We start from the raw sequence: 16,549 nt of genomic DNA on the forward strand, positions 1-16,549 counted from the left end.
GATTTCAATCGGCCTCTCTTCTCCACATTCAGCACAAACCATCTTTTCCCAATCTTTTTGTGCTTCGATTGCTGCTGACTCATACACCTTCAGCTGCTTACAGATGTTCTAAAAAGAGCTAGTTGTACTGTAGCATTGTAGTGTACACTGCACTCAACCAGATATCCCAAAGACAGATCTGAAGACCTTCATACAAAATGACAAAACTTTGAATGACACTCTACTGTTTTCTCTGTTTGTACACACACTCACTTATGTCCTTAGCTCTTTATGTAACAGCTTTCTTCCCAAACATTATGTTCTGAGGTGCTTTGTTTGAACCGTGTAGTCAGTACTTTTAGTTTTCCATTTCAACTGTTTATCCATTACCTTTTGCTAAGCATTAGAAGTCATTTGTCAACATGTAGCTATGCATTTATACCATTTGTTTCATTACTTCAAGGTGAAACCGCTGATGTTCTTTTAATCAAATCCTGATTTCCATTATTTTCAAAATGTGTTGCATCACAATCTTTCCCCAGTACCCTCTGGCAACCTGGGAATCACTGATGTAGCAGACTGTGTTTAAACCAATTACAGTTTGTCTCTTTCACTACTTTGGTATTGCTTTTCATTGCTGGGTCATTTCGAATAAGCTATTAAGTATTAAATATGTATTAGGTTTCATTCTTGAGATACAAACATTGCCTTTAAAATCAAGATTTAGCGTTTGTAATAAATATCAAATTATTGCTTTTAACATAGCCTACCGACGAGCACGTACAGAGATTTGGATGTCGACACCGAGTCACTTTGACATTCTCTTCTATATTTTTGGACTTGCCGCAGTTTGTTCATTGTGTTGCTCACAATGTCGATGCACTCATAGAAGTGTGACACGGGGACTGTCAAACTCAAACAGTCAAAACTCAAAAAGCAGGAACGGTTCTTTGTGGAGCGCACCTTCAGATGTGAGATGTTATAGAAATGCTGTTTCCGAGCATGTACCTGTTTGATCCAAGCTCGACAAAAATCTGTGTCTTTTTCTTTTGCTTCAAACCGCTGCATGCACTGTACAACCATAGAGCTAAAATACATTCAACTAACCACGAACACATAACAACCAAAGCTGGTTTTTCACTCACCATTCATATTACTTCTTTACAAGCAAAGTGTTGCAGCTGTGCACTTGATGAATGCTGCACAGTGTATGCTGGGTAGAATTAGCTATAGAATCAATATAAATCCGGCCCTGACTGTAGGCTGGGACACAAGGGTGCTCGGCGTCCTCTGTGGGTGCACAAGCCAAGGAGAAGCACTCACGAACTAGGCTACCTCTGCTGCCAGGATTGTGCACTTTGAACCATCTGTGCAGGAAGTGTTGCATATCATTAACAGCTTAACATAATTAAAAAACTAACTAAATTAACATGCCGCAAGAACACACTAAAGGAAACAGCAAGACTAACTAACTAACTAAGGTAAGATACAATATAAAAACAGTAAAAAATGAATAAGGCCTGTTCCACATAGAGGCCTTCTTCTTTCTGCAGTTCAGGTAAATAAAATCTACGACTGCATTTTGAGTATTTATGGTAGATTACTTTTTGAGTGATAAAAAATGAAAATCCAATTAAAGAAACATTATTTCCCTGGTCAGAATGTGCTTCCGTAGCTGCGCTTACGAGAAAATAATTGTATGCTGTAAATCAAGTCATACCGCCTCTCTAGCTGCCATCACTCCCCCTCTCCCCTGCCTCTCCTCTACCAGGCTTTTTAATCCAATTAGCAGAGCCAGCGACAGTTATTTATATGTACATGAATTAGAATTGAACAGTAAGAGATCCTCCCCCGGGGCCAATTGGACAGAGCCCAGTCCTTCACAGGGTTGCTCTCGGTCACAAACCTGCTGCTGCCACCAAGCAGTGGTGGTCTCCGCCGCTCCGCTGCCAACGCATCAGCAGCAGCAGAAACTCACACCAACATGCGCTGCCAATGACAATCATCATCTCCTCTGGCTTTAATGTGAAAATCAGTGCATGCTTCCTGTTGTCAGCAGTGAAATACTTAAAACGTGTTCTTTCATCTTCTCAATGTAAACGTTGCTAAAGAAAAAGACTAAAGAAATATTTGACTTTTGAAATTTGGACACTAATTAATAAACTTTCTTCCTAGTGTTCAGGTTCATCTTAGATCGATATTTCCCTCCCATTCGATTGTGTTGGACTTAAACAGTAGAAGTGCCAAATGAGTATGTAAGCTGCCAAGCATGGCTCTCTTAAGGCGCACTCACACTGTCCGTCCGCACTGTGCCCCGTGCTTTAGGGTCCACACTACCTGGGCCTCGGCGAATGCTTCTTGCTGCCTATACGTCATCACGCCGTAACACGTCACACGCATTGATGCCGTCATTGCGATGCGTGGCTTTGTTTCCAAATCTTTCCGTAGACCTCAGGGTTTTTGTGCGTCTTGTCGACTGTTTTTGAATCTTTTCATCGACCAAATCTGCAGTAAACCCTCCACCTCCGCATCACACCAACGTGAACCTTTCACCGCCATTGTTTTAAATGTCCGCGCATGGTCCCTCCTTCTTTTTTCTATGTCCCAACAGGCGCACAGGAAATGACCTCAGAGCCGCCGTTGGCCTCGTGCTCGTACACGTGCGCACGCTCGTGCCGCAGCTAGGCGCGGTGCGGTTGCACTCACACTGGTCAAACGAACTAGACTTTACCCGTGAAACCTGTTTGGGCACGGTACGGATGGACAGTGTGAGTGCGCCCTTACCGTTCTTTATCTATTTGCCACTGATCGCAGTAATTCACAGGGTTAGATATGTCAGACTATTGGCAGCATCAGTCTTTCTTAAAGGTTTTTAATATGTTTGAAATAAATATTTGGAAAATGCTTAAAGATGGATTAAGTATTGATGTCCTATTCGGTCTGGTCACACGGACAATTGTTTTGCAGTTGTTTGTTTGCAAAGTCACTCGCAAAATTCTACACTTGAACTTAATTCTGAAGTAATTAAAGGACTTAATAAAAGTCCCAGACTGTTTATTTTGGCTTCAATAAATAGAATTCAATCACAGGATTGCATCAGCTTTTGATTCGTTTTTGTTTATTCTTACCTTGACAACACGAGAGCTCTTTGTGTGTTCAATAAATAAAAGTGAAGTTGAAAAAAGTAGAAGCAACGAGATAGAGATCACAGGATACAAAGTATGTATTAACTTCATGAGTGTGTAGTCAAAGCCAGTTGTATCTGGCATGTGACAAGCTCCATCTATAATTTATAAAGTTAAAGTTAAAGTTAAAAAAAAAGTGTATTTGCGATTATAGTTCTCATCGTTTTGAGGGTCATCAACCCACTGAGTGAGCCCTCATGTCCTGTGTAGGAGCATCTACATCTGTCATGTCTCCCTACTCATTTATTCAGAAAGTACCAGGGTGCAGGAAGAAACAATGGCGTGCTAGGAGGGGTCCCGGAGTCCCACGAGGAGTGCTGGTGGTGCTGGGTGAAAACGTGGTGATCTCCCCGGTAATGGTGGGGCCGCGTTTCAACGTGGTCTGCGTCGTGCTGGTCGGAAGCTTCCCCAAGATGGAGGTCTAGGGCTGCAGTGACCAACAGTGGCAGGAGGAGACGAACAGGCGTGGTAGCAAGCAGGCAGACGAACTGGCAGGCAGGCAGGCAGGCAGGATTAACTGGACAGAGGAATCAACAGGTTAGACCGTTGTCAAACTGGGTACCGCTCAGGCTGAGAGTATGAACTGGCAACGAGTGGCTGGAAATCCGTAGGTTTTATGGAGAGGTTGATTAGTGGGCTGAGATGCACCTGGCTCCACCTGCTGGAGAGAGAAGACCACGCCTATGCACAACACTGACAGGGAAGGGGAGAGATGAGAATCAAACATACACAAAGGAGAGGAGGGACTGCCAAGATGTAGATCATGACAAGATTAGTCCTTTGACTCAACACGTGTTTGTACACTATTAATTCCTAAATACCGACAGGCTCCTCAGTTCCTCGGTACCTTGAGATGTTTAGTGTGCGCGTGATAATTGTTTAATCATCTACAAGCAAGGGAGTGAATGAATTAAAACAAGATCAGCTGATCATTCATTAGAAACAAGGTCAAAGATAGTTAACACTGTTATACTGAATATAAACAGAAGAGAAGGAAATGTTCTTCGTCCCACCTTAATCCATACATGCCAGAGTAGTGATCCGTTATTACCTCTATCATTATTGTTCTTATCTTTTTAAACTATGTGTTTGTTTGTGTTTTCATTTAGTGATGAGAATAATCTTCCTCAAGGTAGAGTCACAGCGTATCAAAAATAAGCATTTTGACACATACACACGCACACACAAGCACACACACACTGTGAGAAACAGTCAATACTCCATCACTAAAGGATTGGTAAGCGTCTCTTTTTCTATGTAAAGTACATTTACCTAAACCGTATGTTTCTCTCAGGGCCTTCTTTTTCTCTTGTCCCACTTCTTCCATTTAGAAACACACACACACACACACACACACACACACACACACACACACAAAGTCAGTATCGATATAATTTACAAGTGGTCCCAAACTTATTGGGAAAAAAATCATTTTTACCTTTGAGGATGTAGGTTCAATTGTTGCCATTGAGCATCTTTCAGCCACAGGTCTTTGTTTTATCATCACTGTTATTAATAACACTAGTGGTGGTAATTTTACTAGTCTCAAATAAGCATTTACAAAAAACTAAGGCTGAGCATTGCTTTCCTTGACCTCACTATAGCGAGGTCAAGGAAAGCAATGCTATAGGCCAGTTTTAAAAATTGATTGTATTTGAAAAAACAAACATTTTTTCTTGCTGTCAAAGGTCAGAGTGCTTTCTTAGTTGACCTGCCATGACGGACAAGACTTCCCATCTCCTGCATTGGTGTGACTCGTGTGTTTGCTCTGTGTAACAATCAATAGGATGGAAGACACGAGAGAGAGGGGAGGCGGGCTGTGGGATGCAGCAGTTAAACACAAGGAGTGTTATCCATGTGTGCACAGAGAGAGGCTCTTTAAACACACATAAACACGTGCATTTATGTGCACACACACACACACACACACACACAAACACAGACACACACACTCACTGTACAGCCCAGATGAATGACTAAATCAATCACAGGCTCACAGTGTTTGCTTGTCATCCTGTATGCTTTTCCTTTATAACACAGGTTCAATTTCCCAAGCTACTGAAGCTCTATCAGCGTTTCCTCAGAATATGTATTCAGGAAGGTCATCTCTCACTGCACCGAGGAAATTTCCCAACCCACGGTATCGCAATGTCAATAGTCCCCAGTCCAATGCACTGCAATCTCTCAATATACGAGCTGCTCAGGGCGACGGTGAGCTGAGGCTGAAGCCGCTTCATTACGTAAACCTTGTTTTGACTCATAGATTCCTTCTGGTAATGACTGGATGGGATGTCAAATCTTCAGTCAAGCTCTCAAGAAGTGAATAAATAAATAATATATATTTTTAAAAATCAGAATTTCCACTGCTACAGATAAAATTGGTCAAGGTCAAAATTTTCGAGTTTCTAATTTAGCAAAGGAAAAGTGTCAATCAGAACTTCCAACTATAGATTCGACCGCCGCCTCTTTATTATGACAGGAAGAAGGGAGTGAAGGCAATTAATAAAATCTAGAAGATGAGGAAACTGTATGCTATAAAAAATACAGTTCAAATGAAACTTTACAGGGAGCAGAGAGGTTGAACTCCCTGCACTTGTCGGTAATGAGGGTTCGCGCTGAGCACCGCCAAAGAGCTGCCATGTGGGCAGCTCCATCTGCTCCGAGTGAACTACACAGACAAAGGCGGAGGACATTATGAGGGTGCAAAGGGCAAGTGTTTTAATGTTGATTCGTAAAACATTAAGGCTGGCGTTTATAGAATTTTTTTCTTATTTACAACAAACCCTGTGAAAAGACCAAAACGACTGTATGTTAGTTTCTCTATGATGCAGACAAGACACAAGGACTGTTGCCGTTTTAAAGGTCCTGTGTTATAAAGCAGGTCGAGGTGCTTTCTAAATACTGGGAAAGTATTGAAATGCTAAATGCACAGAGAAATGCACACCGCCTGTATTCAAAAACTGTACCTTTTACAAGTCGTCGGCACTTCCTGTACCGTTGTGATGTCACAACTATACTATAATTAGCTAGAAAGAGGCGCTACAGTGCTGCTACCGCAACGTGATTCTGCCAGATGGATTTATTCCCATTTGGTCAACATTTCTATCTGGGAACTCTTGTTTGGAGATTTGTTTGGGAAGGGACGGAAATACTGGTTGCTGATTGGATAATCCATCCGTCTATCACAAACACAAGGGTCAAATCAGATCAACGAAGCATATGACGTAGTAACAGCGTTGGGGCAAAGCTCAGAAAGTAAACAACATGTCGGTAAAGGATATTTTACATTTGTGTGACGTGAATTTACAGTTAAAAGGCCCAATTTCAGGACCTCGATCCATATCCAACAGAAGGATCCAAGAGAGTAAAGTGTTAGCAAGCGACTTGCTCCATAGCTGCTCATCTCAACCGTGGAAGCCACCACGTTGTTTACCCCGAACAGTCGCCCTCGTTTCATCACACTTAAATCCGCCTCAAAACCAACGTTTATTGGTTCGGGTTGCTTGGCAAACTTCTCCAAATGTTCTCAGCCACATGTTACCAGACTGATCTGTGAGTAAAATACAATGGAGCTCAGAGATCAGGACGGTCTCACGAGGCAACTGCTACCATAGACTGTATGTATGAGAGACGGATGTAGTTAATGTGATGTCACCCATTGATTTGTGGAGTACAGTTTTCAAAGCCAGCAGATTGGAATTTGGCCGTTCGCCTTTTAATTTTTTTAAACTGGTCAACCATATTTGGACAAGAGGGCACAGCTGGGGAGGAGCGTTAAGCAGCTCCAGCTGTTGTTTCAATGGTGCAGGGCGAAGCTAAAGCCTGATTTAAGAAGACTTGACCATGAACTCATTGGGTAAATGTTTACCCAGGTAATAAATCTCATTGACTTCTATACAAACTGATCAGTGGAGTCGCCCCCTGCTGGATATTAGAAATAATGCAGAAAGGCACTTCACCAAAGGGTTGTCTTTTCAGACCCAGAACACGCATCCATCTCTATTTTATAGTCTATGGCTGTCTTTCCCTGGCTGCCGTGACAGTGCAGAGATGCTGAGTGCTCAGATGGGGAAGCTGACCCATCAGAGCAGACCGAGGAGGGGGGCTTAAAGAGACGAGTACTAAAATAGCGTTTCTCTGACAGAGTGAATACAGGTATACGCAGACAGAGAAGAAATAGGTTTTTGATGTGTTTAAATAATTAAAGAAATGATCTCTGCCATTGGAAAAACAATAAACTATTGTAATTCTGCTCTCTATCAATGAGATGATGTGATAAACAAGTGATGAAGCTTGGAATATAACTTCATGACTGGTACTAGATAGGTTGCGGACACAAGTTGCTCTGTACTTAGTGATAAATGCACAATGCACATGTGAGTATAATGTGGAATATGCACGCTTCTAACAAAGTTAATATTAAAAGAAAACAAGTGTACATATTTCTCCTAAAGGCAGCTATACTTGTGTCAAGTGAAAGAGTGAGGTGATTCACTGTGATTTGATTAAATCAGGTTATAGAGGTATTTAATCACGGTTTTGTATAATTCAACTTCAGTCGGATATTCACAGTATGGGGTAGCGTTAAATATTCTATATTTGATTAGCAAACGTGATAGTATGTAATCTCTCAACAGTGGGTCACACGCTGTCGTTGTATAATGATTCAATCATTTGTTCTAATTGGATCATCGTGAAATAATAAATGACTGTGTGCAGCCCCAGCGTCACGGTCAGGTCTGTAGGTATTCACCAGCCAATCACAGTGCAGCAGTACACGTCATGTGCTCCATTGTATGATGTCTGGTATGTCTCCAATGGAGTCTTAAGATCTTCAAATAGGAATACCACAAAATACCAGTAGTGCTATAAGGTCGTCTCAATCCATTTCCAAAATATGTCAACTTTGTGAATCAAGAGAAATGAATACTGGAGAAAGTACTTGAATAATGTTCACCTGCTTTAGGAACAGGCTGAAATATTTTCACTAAACTGGTCAAAACTAACTTAATAGGAGGGGAGCCCTTGGCTTGCATGACACCACACTTACGGTAAATAGTAAAATGGAAATGTTTTCTCTTTGAAGGAAGTTTGTTTTTGTCTGTGAGCCTGTTGAAAAATGTTTTCACTTGAAATTACTGACAGAGCCGTACAAAAATATTGGATTATTCATTTAATTATTAAATAAAATGCGGTACACTGTGTTAGGTCTTGGTTCAATAGGTTATATGCATCATTTTAATATGTTTTAATAAACATTGAACCAGTCCGGCCCTCTGCATTTTTTTGGCCCACTGATGTATTTGACTTTGACATCCCTGATCTAATCTAATCATTCACACCACATTCACACACCCATGCGCGGCACAGGGAGCAATTCGGGGTTCAGTGTCTTGCCCAAGGACACTTCGACATGTGGACTGGGGGAGGTGGGGATCAAACCGACAATCTCTCGAATGGAGGACGACCCACGCTAACACTGAGCCACAGTCGCCCCACTTATAGAATTGCTGACACTGTTGTATCTGGTCTTTAAGTCATGATATAACATCCTTGGAAAGTAACGTTACTATCTCCAGGTCCAAGCCTGGTATTTCTACAACGCTGCAGTGCTTTGTACCTGCAGCATTGTGTTTGAACGGATCTGAGTCAAAAACAAACAAACAACGTAACTGTTATTTGACCTCTTTCCTATCGTGTCTCACTGAAGAAACAGATGATCATAAAAGTTTCACTGGTTCGGCTGGAAAAAGTCATTTTAAATGGTTTTATATGAGATTTAAAGACCGGGGAAACCTTTTTAAACAGAATTCCATCGCTAGGCAACAGCCCTCAGTCAGTCGATGTCATCCAGATTCACTGCAACAGGAAATAAACGTGCGACACATTTGGATTGTTTACAACTGTGAAATTATCTTTATTGAGTAAATATCCCGTTTATGAGGCTTATCCTGATTATGATCATATTCGGGATATTGTGTTTACATGAGCAAAGAGAAATTGTGTTATTCATGTTCCTCGGTTACGTGATAAATACTTTGTGTTTACAAAAACAAACCAGCAACAGGAAATATGAAACACTACACTCCAGAGTTTCAACCTCTTCTGCTCTGATCACCAGCTCCAGCTGTCTGCTCTGAGTTCATCCCCAGACTTTTCTCTTCACCAGCACATACAGACACACACACTACGCACTAAGCTATTCCTGAAAGGAGCTACGCTATGAAGGCCTTATAGACCAGTGCCAGCCTGTCACCGTCACTAACACCATGTAGGACAGGAAAGCAGTGGATGAAGCTACAACCTCTTTCATTACCGAAACACAAAACTCTGCTCTACATCAGTGAGATGTTTTCACTGCTGTCATTGTTTGCATTTACGATACTTAACGTCACTTGACCCGTTTTAATTTCTCATAAATGGGATAAAAGCTTATCCAGGTTTCTGAAAACAGGATATGTATGGAAGTAGATCTGTGTCATTGGACTTTTGAAAAGCTACTGAATTTCTAGCACTGAATATTTATGCATTGAAAAATATGTAACTGAATGTTTTGACTCTGCATTTAACTCTTTATTTTTCAATATTCATAAATTCAAGGTTAAAGAATCCAAGGTTAAAAAAATTCAACATTAAAAAAATTCAAGGTTAAAAAATTAGAGGCTAAAAAAAAATGCCAAATTCAGAATCAAAATACAATGTATAAAAGACAATGTCATAGATTCAAAGTTAAAAAATCCAACAGGCCAAATTCAGATGCAACATTCAGTTGAACCAAGGAAAAGCAGTCGATTGCCACATACTAGTCACAGAGAGCTGTGGCAAGAGTGGCTGCTCGTTGGCTAATTCCCCCACAAACTATAAACGTAATAATCTATGACCCACCGTGCCTTCATGCAGCAGACTGTGGTATTGACTCTGACTCATCAGCGGGACCGGGGAAGCGAGCTGCTCTCTGGGTCTCTCGCATGAATATGCATAAACAGTCAGTGCCAGAAATTAGCTTTTTAATTTCCAAATGTGATGACACAGATTTACTTCCATAGATGCAGGTATGTACGGTGTTCACGCGATCAAACTCATAAAGGGTACACTCCGAGAACCCGATCATACATGGGAGATTCATGTCCATGTAAACACACTCAGACATTTTCATGATACAGCCCCGAACTCCAAAAGTCCCAATATACTGCAAATAATAACAAATTTAAATTAAAAAAAAATTGTACAGTTGATGTATTGAGCGTGTGCGTGGGCGTGTGCGTGTGGGTGTGTGTGTGGGTGTGTGTGTGTGTGTGTGTGTGTGTGTGTGTGTGTGTGTGCGTGTGTGTGTGCGTGTGCGTGTGCGTGTGCGTGTGCGTGTGCGTGTGCGTGTGGGTGTGGGTGTGGGTGTGTGTGTGTGTGTGTGTGTGTGTGTGTGTGTGTGTGTGTGTGTGTGTGTGTGTGTGTGTGTGAGAGATTTCTGGGTACATTATGGCCACTGTTGTGCAAAGTGTCTCATGAGCTGTTTGTTTCTTAATGGAAGAAGTGGGACTAGAGCAAAAGAAGGCCCTGAGAGAAACCCATAAGTTTAGTTAAATGTACTTTACATAGAAGAGAGAAGCTAACCGATCTCTTGGACCGATCCCTTAGTGATGGAGTATTGACTGTTTCTCACAGCTGCCTGCCAGGAGGGCGAGGGACAAAATGAGAAAACCCAACAGACCGTATCCTCCCAATGGGTCTGCTTTCTCCTGCATGTTACCAAACCAACATTTGCACTTTGCCTGCATTGCTTTAATAAACATGGAATACAGTTATGATATTACATTTAAAGTACAATTTAGATTGGCGTCCTGTCCAAGGGTGGACCCCGCCTCACGCCCGATGTCAGCTGGGATCAGCTCCAGCCCCCCCGCAACCCCGACAGGGACAAGCGGCTGAAGATGAATGAATGAATATTGTATCATATTCTATCGTATCATATCACAAAATATAAATAGCTGCAAAATAAAAATAAACATTCAAATTAAATAAAATGAATGCATCAATAATTAATCATAATTAGTATTTACTTAGATGATTCTGAAATGGACCATTTGCATAATAAGTACTTTTGGCAGTTAAAGTAAATTTTGATGCTTTTACCAATGCACTTTTACTTTAGCAAGATTTTGAATGCAGCCCTTTTCCTCGTAACAGAGTATTTTGACACTGTCGTGTTGCTACTGCTATTGAAGTAGAAGATCTGAATGGTTCTTCCACCTCTGGCACTGGCAGTATCCAGAATACAGCTGTAGCAGAGCAGATCAGACAGGAGGGAGTCTGCACTGCACTGTTAGATGAGAAGCACTGTAAGAAAAAGATTGTGGGAGTGGAACAAAACTTCAAACCGCAGAAACTTGTATGTTGTACAGGAGCTGCAAAAGAGGGCAGACTGGGAATGAAGAATATCTGCGGACTGTTGACTAAGGCCAGCCGCACACTCTCCCACTGCTGCTCCACAGCTGTGTCGTGGATTTTGCTTGAACCTATTTTTTGTTCGTCACATTTCTAACATCAGTCGCTTTGGCGAAGCGAGTTTGTTGGCCTGCTTGAAACTTGGAATCAGGCCTTCGTTAGTGCTGAAACAGCGCTGACATCTCCAGTCTGGTGGGAATCTGAGGTACAGTCAGGCTGCCAAAATGTTCCCTCCCCCCCAAACAGTCTAACAGTCTCACACATGTCAACTAATAGTGTATTTGGGAACTCCTCGTCAACTCAAAGAGTCAAAAACTGTCCAATTATATCCCCAATGGGGGCCTGGAAAAGGTTAACAGAGTGTTAATACAACGGTAAACTCATCGTCTCTGTAAAGTACCGAGTTAATGATTAATGGTGAAATCCAAGCTGCTAACAAGCTAAATAAAAGCATAACGGTGCAAATGTTAACAATATTAATAACCAATACAAATCCATGTGAAAATGCAATTAATCATTTTTTAATTAATTTTCATCAACTGACTGAAGGGAGAAATCTATCACAAATTTCAGTCCGTGTGAATAATTAAACTCCCCGTATGATTTATTGATGTATTTAATTCCGCTCTCACGGCCTGTATCAGTCCTATGTTTGCGTCACACGATCACTGTCGGCTGCAGACTGTTTGGACAGATAAAACACATTGCCGTGCTCATTCTTAGGCAGACACCTCCGCTGTCAGTTTGTTTGTCACTTGTCCGGGCCCCTGAGGAGGAAACCTGCTTCGCCCTGCGTGTGTCAGGAGATGATGGTGAGATATCCCCTTTTCTGCCTCTCACGCTGTTCTGCAGCTGCCTGACTCAACATAATATCCACACCACTTGCTGCACATTTATAATGGTTGAGTCAGGTTACACAGTAGCCCTACCAGATGTTTTCCAGCCGCATTCCTTCTTATTCTGGAGGTGACTTCTCCGCAGCTAGAGCAACATTGTGTTCATGTATCAAAGAAAATGCCTTACATGCTACTGTAAAAATGTCTTTTATACTTGGAAGATGAAGTCAGATTTGCACAGCTTGTTAAATTACCAACTGCGACACTACAATCCCCATTCTTAATAAAGTGGCAGGACTCATTTCAGATTTTATAATCTGCCAGAAACGTAACTGGCAGTTAAGCTAAATGACCGTGCTGCAGTTCACAGTGTGATTGACAAATCAATCAGTCAAACTGATTGATTTGAAAGATAAAAGCATTGGTTTGTTTTGTGGTATTGGTGTTCTTCCTCATTAATGTGAACAGTGCAGCCTTGAAACAAATAATAAAGTCTCTTCCTGCAAATGGAACTGGTTGCAAATTGCTATCAAATGTCGGTATCGGACGTATTTATCTTGTTTACTACAGTCGGCCTGTCGGCACATAAGATGATGTTCACCAGTTGTCGTGACCGATGTCAGGGCGCACTCACACTGTCCATCAGTACCATGCCCAAGCACGCTTCATGGCTAAAGTCTAGTTCGTTTGACCAGTGTGAGTACAACTGTACCGAGCCCAGGCGGCCTGGTTGAGAGAGGTGGGCTTTTGATAAGTACGGATGCACAAGTACGGGCACGAGCGCGCACACGTGTACGAGCTCGAGCAATGACTGCAGTTCTAATGTCTATTATACATGACCCTTCCACTGTGAAGATGCCAACGTACGGTTCGCGGAGCATTAAATGTTACTTTTGTTACAAGTGCCTCTGATTAACACTATGTATGGTAATAATCTAAAACAGTCAGACAAAACTAAATCTCTCAGGGGTGATGACGTATAAACAAGAAGCATTCAAGCCGAAGTAATGTGAGTACAAGCGAGCCTGGGCCGTGGGGGACGAGGGGAGGGGGGACAATCACCCTAAAGCACGGGCACGGTACGAATGGACAATGTGCGTGCACCCTCTTATCAGCATTAGCCAAATATCAGTAACAGCCCAGAATTTCACATGCGGTACATCCCTAATTAAAATACGTTATTCAAGTCAATTGGATTATAGAGCAGGTAACACGTGTTTACAGAGACCTAACATTCCCCCATGAGCAACAGTCAAGTCGCATTGCAGCAGTCCTGCGCACAGGGGCAACGAAAGCCTTCCCTTTAAGAGGCGAAAAAGTCAGAACAAACCACACGGCCTGGACCAGTATCACTGTTGTGACTGAGCTCACCTGAAAAACTTTTGTTGAAACAATTAACAACCATTAGACTTTGTTGTAGTGATGTCGCAGTTTTCCCTAATCTCAGAGAAATGATTGCTATCAATTGCTATAGTTAATAATTATTTCCCAGCCTTCGCGCTTTGCCCTTGTTTCCAGCGATTTGGGTAAAGCTAGAATATAAAATCCAAGTTGTCGTACACTGGAATTAGCCTTTAACATATTTCTGTGTTCTTTTAGACACACTGATGCTTAAAGGAGACACTAATGAATGCTGATATGGTAGAGGACAGAAGGATGCTGCAGTGCCCTCTACCTCCCTTCCCTCTTCTCTAATTCTGCCTCTCCTTTGCTGCCCCATTTGACCCCGGTAAAGGCTCCCGGCTACTTTTGTTTATCTCCCTCTCTGTCTTTCTTCCCTGAAAGATATTTCCAAATGAGTGAGCCCAGACCACAGCTGCCTCTCTGACGCATTAATCACTTGGCTGCCGCCCCCCCCTCCACTCCTACACGTGCATTCACGCTGCACTCACAGACACACACACACACACACACTCACTCATGGATAACCTGGTTTGACTCACACAAGTTTAGGCATGTACCGCCACCGTGTAAAATAAACACATGTCAACGCACATGACTGGAGCAGGTAGAGACAGAGAGAGAGAGAGAGGGAGCACAGCTGAATGATACACACATGCACAAAGCATCCGCCCACCACTCAAGTGATCCTGACTCTTTATACTACACCAACTCCGTCTCTCTCCATCCAGCCATGGCTCCCACATGACCCTCCATTTTCCTCATCATTAGCGACACCAACCAGCAGCCGCATTCCATCCATCCCTCCCTCCCATTCTGCCTCCCTCCCTCGCCGCTCCTCTGTTTACTTCTCCTCCATTTCTTTATTTGAATCCAGCACAATATCTCCCCTTCTGTCTCCTCAGAGCAAACAGGGGCATGACACGCGGGAGGGAAGTGAGGTAGGGAGGGGGAAGAGAAGGGAGGAAAGCCTGCTTGAGATGCTAACTTGTAGGAAATCATATGTAAAGTGATGCACCCGGATTATGTAACTACCCTGTAGGAGATGAGTGGAGGATGTTTCACATCCTGCCAGTGAGACCTAGCTAACTAGTCATTACACTTTTTGGACTAATGGCATTAATGATGTGTGTGTGTGTGTGTGTGTGTGTGTGTGTGTGTGTGTGTGTGTGTGTGTGTGTGTGTGTGTGTGTGTGTGTGTGTGTGTGTGTGTGTGTGTGTGTGTGTGTGTGTGTGTGTGTGTGTGTGTGTGTGTGTGTGTGTGTGTGTGTGTGTGTGTGTGTGTGTGTGCGCGTGCAGGTCTCCAACTGAATCTAAGTCTTTTGTAATATATTGTTGCTGGATGTGTCAGTAGGAAACTGGTTACTACAACAGTATATGACGTTGGGGGGAGGGGCATACGTCCATCTGGCTGACGTTTACCTCCGAGGAGAAGTGAGAGTCAGAGGCTAGCTGTCACTCAAGAGACCCCGCCCCTAATTATTCATAAACTTTAACTTCCAATAAAATAAAAACTAGCCCCTCCCCCTCAGTGTTGTCATGGAGATATCACTGAAACATACGGACTAGAATGTTCTTTTGTCCTTAAACAGGTTTAATGATGCTGTGTAAACGGCCTGTTTAACATTGGGGTCAATGAGAAACTGCTCTGTTATGAAACCTGCCCCTAGTGGACACTCAGAGAACTGCAGTTTTTGTCACTTCCATATTGGATCAACCAGGAAGTCGCTGTGATTGGGGCTTGGTTCCTACCCTCTAATACGAACCACAGGAGGGTTTCTGGTGGCAGCAGATCATCTCTCCCTCATACCCCAACGTAATGGTCACGGTTTTAAACGTTGTTAATGTCTTGAAAGGGTCACAGATTGGTTACATTAAGGCAACAAATTACTTTTGGTTTAGGAAAAAAATTGGGTTGAAGTAAGTACATACATAGCATAACGTAGTTACACTAAACTTTACGTACAACTTAACTCACGTAAGTTGAAATACATCATCGTTGGCTTCACACAGGACACGAACAGCAGTGTCCTGGGTGAAAATATCTTGTTTGTTTGACACATCCATCCACCCGATCTCCGCCCAACACATGGACTTTGTCACGATGAATAGTGCATCACCTGACTCAACAATAAATAAATAACATCTGTCAATATATATGTATATATAAATATATTATACATTTCTTGTAGAGACGACCTGTGGGGTGTTTCCTGGGGTTAGGACAGAACAACTGTGGTGAAGATGTTCTGATTTCAAAAATGCCAAAACCATTTTAACATATTAATATAATAATATAGTTTCACTTTATATCCTTTAGTGAGGGTCAATTAGTTGTCAGTGATAAATTAAGCCTTTGTTTATGTTGCTTACGTTTCTGTTGATATTTGCATTAAGTCATTAAACTGGGATTCCCTACACCTCAGTTCAAATTAAAATAAAAGTGCATCGAATTACTGTTAAGACACAAGTCTTAAAGTGAAATGATCATGACATTTTCCCGCTGTGTCATGGGACTTCACTGCAAAGCTTTCTTAGCTGCGGTTCTTTTTTTCCCAAACAGCATGTGCTCTAGATGTTAAGTGGCTTTTGGTGAGCCAGAGAGCATGTTAACGAATCTGAAGCTAGCTTTAATGGAGAGTACTATTTTTGTCTTTTTTTAAGGAGAAAAGAGCTCAAAATGAGCATTGCCAGTTTTCTTTAAATAAA

The 16,549-nt window shown here is 42.2% G+C and overlaps 1 protein-coding gene across 3 annotated transcripts in view; it reads left to right on the top strand.

Moving 5' to 3' along the window:
* cadm1a (cell adhesion molecule 1a) overlaps positions 1-16,549 on the top strand; it is a 422,806-nt gene that overhangs the window by 280,788 nt on the left and 125,469 nt on the right. The window lies entirely within an intron of this gene.

This window comes from Echiichthys vipera (assembly GCF_963691815.1).
Source record: "Echiichthys vipera genome assembly, chromosome: 14".
In the NCBI taxonomy this organism is placed as follows: domain Eukaryota; kingdom Metazoa; phylum Chordata; class Actinopteri; order Perciformes; family Trachinidae; genus Echiichthys; species Echiichthys vipera.